This window comes from Armigeres subalbatus, chromosome 1 (assembly GCF_024139115.2).
Source record: "Armigeres subalbatus isolate Guangzhou_Male chromosome 1, GZ_Asu_2, whole genome shotgun sequence".
Lineage (NCBI taxonomy): Eukaryota > Metazoa > Arthropoda > Insecta > Diptera > Culicidae > Armigeres > Armigeres subalbatus.
In genome coordinates, this window is record NC_085139.1 from 163,511,868 (window position 1) to 163,516,653 (window position 4,786).

Here is a 4,786-nt window from a genome sequence, read left to right on the forward strand (position 1 = left end):
CTCGATAAGACAGCACTTTAGCAATCACACCAACGGATAGCTCGTTCGGCGGGTTTGGGCCACACACACTTCTCACATCTCGTTTTTCACTTCTTGCATCTCATTTATTATTTTTCACATTCCTCTTGTGTTTTTCACTTTTCACTTCTCATTTATCACAACAAGTATCGCGCTTATTACTTCTCATATTTTTTCTTATTGTTAACCATGTTTTACTTCTCACTGTACTGGTTCTCACTTTTCACTCATTCTTATTTCTCACTTTGCCATTTCACCACTCAATTCCCATTTCTTAATTCCCATTGTACAATTCTCGGTTGATTTTAAAACTGTTTTGTGCCTTTTAGTGGAATTCTCGATTTCTAGTTCTCACTTGTCATTTCTAATTTCTCACTTTCAATCAGTCATTACTTCTCACTCATTGCTTTTTACGTTTATCTTCTTATTTTTCAATTCTTATTTATAAAAAAAATCATTTGATTGATTGTCTTTATTAACCTTTCCGTCCATGTTTTTAAGGGCTTTCGAAAACTAAAAACTGCTGTAAAAACATTCCTTGACCAATTGCTTCGCAACAAATTGCATCCGATCCAAATGAATCCCAATTTTTGATTTTTGATTTGAGTCAATCCTCAGTATAGTTCCAAATTTTTCCAGAATCCGTTTGGGGTGGTTGTCCCCGGAAATAGTGGCCATTTACAAATTTGAGTCAAAATAGGTCGTGCGATACCTCAAACTTCACGATTTCACAAAACACTCGGCCACTCGAGTTCAATCCAGTCAAAATTCAGGGGACCTCCTGAATGGCCATTTCCTAAATTTAGTCAAAATAGATCATGTTACACCTCAAACATCATGATTTTACAAAACAATGATGGAAATAATATTTTGAGGGTATCTGGGCTGTTTGGTTTCAATCCAGTCACATCGGCCATATTCCGAGGACCAACAAAATGTGCATTTTTTAAATTCATACTAAGTAAGTAGGACGTGTGCCACCTCATACTTGATGATTTCATGAAACAATTCTGTTTTTGTGGTTTATAAGCCATTTGTTCACATTGGCTGCGATCCGTGAAACCTACTAAAGGAAAACCTTTTCGATTGAATCTAAACAGGTTATCAAAATCAAGCCTAGTTCAGTCGGATTAAACCCAAGTCGCCAAGAAACCCTAGAAATATCATTCCCATCATCGATTTGTAAAACCAGGAAGCGGTGTCACACGATCTGTTTTGACTAAATTTAGAACCATTCCGTAGGCTCTTCAGATTGAAGCGAATGTGACCGTATTGAACCCAACCCAACGCTGAAAATATCAATCCGATCGCTGCATTGTGAAATTACGAAGTTTGAGGTGTTACCCGACGTACTTTGACTAAATTTTCATAAAATGGCCATTTCATAGATCCTTCGGAATGTGGTCAATATGATTGGATTGAGTCCAAGTTGCCCAAGGAGACCTAAAATATAATTTCTAACAAGGCCCAAGGACCCTAAAAATATTATTTCCAACATTTTTTCTGAAGTTATGAAGTTTGTGTGTCACACGACTTATTTTGATTCAACCTTTCCGTCACTGACGTCTTTTCGTAAGGGCATTCAAAAATTAAATCGGCAAACCGAATCAGAATACCTGGATAGTGGCTAATGTTACCGGGTTGGACCAAGGAACCATTAAAATATTATTTCCTGTGAATCACGATTTCACGTTTGAGGAGTGGCATGATCTGTTTTGACTCAATTTAAAAAAATGGCCATTCCGTGAGTACTCGGGAAGAATTTACCCAAATCCAGTATAAAGACCAGATCCTTTAGAAATGGGGCACTTTAAACTGCGTGTATTTTTTTAACTTTCAGTTTGACAGAAAAACTTTCTTAGAATTTGTATTTGTATTTGAAATGGTCTATCTGACAAAAAGTCTTAATAGAAATAAAAACTTATTACCAGTTTAACAAACGTTTAACCCGATTTACGAAACGTGTAGTTGGCTCGTTGAACTCGAATCAATCATCGACAGTCGTGAATGCGCGAATACATGCCGAGATTGATTCATTGTATCCAAACACCGTTCGATGGTAGCGTGGTTGTAGTAAAGTAGTACTCCGCAGTGATCTATTCGGTACTCGGAAGTTCATCATGGATAGAAGATCGGGGGCATCAGATTCAGCAGCTAATAGTTTAGCAACAAACAAAGATTGTTGTATTTTTCGTCGGTTTCCCAGCATGTCTAAGCCTAGCAATCGACGTCTATCAGGATACGGCGGCAAGTTTTCAGGATCTCTCCACGGCAAAGATTTTAGCGCTGAACGTATGAATCTCCTTTGTACTCGCTCAAGTCTTTAGCACCACGTGACCTAATGGAACCAACCTTAGAAATGAAGCCTAGCTGCCTTGTTGCCTTCAAAATTATCGCTGAACGGTGCAAATCAAAAGTCATTCTTGAGTCCAGCATGATCCCAAGGTCAGTCACACTTGAGACCCTGTCAAGAATGTTGCCATCAATATGATAGTCGAACAATATTGGAGATTCGGTACGGTGAAATGTTATCACTTGGCATTTTTCCACGCTGACAGTCAGTTTATTCCTACGGCACCAGTCGGCAAATAGAGTTAACGATACTTGTAGAGCCTGGCAATCATCCAAAGTTCGTATAATAACGTAAAGCTTCATATCATCAGCGTACACAAGTTTGAAATGTTCACCAAGACCCAAAGCAGCATCATTGAAGAAAAGAACTAACAGGAGCGGTCCAAGATTGCTACCTTGCGGTACACCAGATCTGTTTGTGAAAGGCGCTGACATATAACCATCGATCTTCACCCGAAGCTGCCGATCCATAAGATAGGATTTCAACCAAGATACCAGTTGCGTAGATATTCCGAGGCGGGATAATTTGTGTAGCAGAATCGACTTCAGCTGCTTTCAAATCGGTGTAGACAGTATCGACTTGCGCTTTGTCCTCCATATTCGAGATACACTTTGATGTAAAACTCAACAAATTCGTGGTAACTGATCGCCCGGGCAGAAATTCGTGTTGATTGGTGGATATATAGTTTTTTGAAGCATCCAGATTTGCTCCGCAAATTATAATCTCAAATAACTTTGAAGCGGCCGAGAGGCTTGCATACCACGATAATTAGCAACATTGTGGCTATCACCGCGTTTGAAGACAGGTGTTACGAACGACTGCTCCCAAATGCGAGGAAATTTTGCTTGGGGGAGTGAACAGTTGAAAATATCACACAATGGTTGTGCTAAAGCGTCAATGCACCGGCATATTACAACTGCAGTTACGTCAACTATGAAATCATGGGCAGTACAGATATGCTCGACTTGCGGTTAGCGGCAGTATTGGTCTCAAACGATTAACGAATGATATAAAGCTTCACAACCATTAGTAAAGACAAACACTCTTGTGAGGTTGTAAACAATGGAAAAAAAATATCCTCCAAAAGTAGGATGTAGATCACTTCATAGAACTTTCGATTGGTAGATTTTTTTCAATCTTTCGTTTATTTGGAAGGCTAATATCGATTGGTAGATAGTTCAAAGATCATAATATTTATTAGTTTCAGTTCTGGGAATTACGAAAATCGATGTTTTTGACCTGACCTCAATCGACATTTTGATCAAATTATCCCACACCGACCAAAAAGCGAAAAAGAATATGAACATCTACATCTGTTCTTATCAATGTTGTTCACTCTGCGATACGTGACAAAAAATCCTCTCCCACTGCATTGCGTAGTTACTGTGTAATGTGTAACTCAAACAGTTCACCGTACAAAATAAAAAATCTCAGCCACCAATCTTCTCAAAATACAAATACTAACAAATGGAGACGCATGGTACAACTTACTGTTCGCAGCTATTTGCTTGGTTCTACATATCATAACTCAAATGTCCATCCTATTAAACGAAAATGGGCATCTGTCTCGTTTTAGTAATTTTTTCAGCGGTCAGCCCAGGAAGATCCGTCGAAATTAGTGTTTCATTTTGTCAGCTCGGGATGGGATGAATTTGTTGCCATAAAGTGAAGAATGGAATAGTTCCTCTATGTCTACGTTCTGATACAATAAAATTATCGCAAAAGAATGTTTCTAATATTGATTCTCGAGTAAATCCCGTTTGAAAAACGCACAATTTCAGAATCAGTTGGAATCACAAACGCAGAAGATGTGGAGCAAAACATAAATGAACTAAGCATTCCACTTGAAACATCTGCTCGCAATGCCACAACAAGAAAATGCCGAATAGCGTTCTTCCCCGCCGATGCAATTAACCCCCAGCATCTCCATCGCTCCTATGTCTCAAATGTTGATAATAGTTGTCAATTTTCACGAGCATCAATTAGGATAAATGTGCAAACTCACCCCAGGAGACTAATGGGCGTGCAATCCATCAACATCCAGACGCCGGGGTTTGCGGCCCGACTACGCAATACACCAGTACTTTATCGCAAGAAGAACAACACGTCCCAAACGAGAGAAAGAGAGATGTTTTGCGTCCCATTCGTCTCCACTCGGTCTGGGATCCGCAGCGTGGCAAAACACATGCTATGAACGGGCGTATTTAGTAAAATCACGAGGCAACAGCAGCGCCGTGCGAAGCACATCATCACCAAAATAGTTATGGGCCACTCCACTAATCTCCCCAGGTCGTTAAGGGTTTTCGTGTGCTGTTCACGTCGAATGGGCGCAAAAATAGGTCACATATCAAATTTGAGTCGATTTTGATTGAGCGTAGCCTGGGGCTATCGGCGGAGATAAGTGAAAATTTGTCC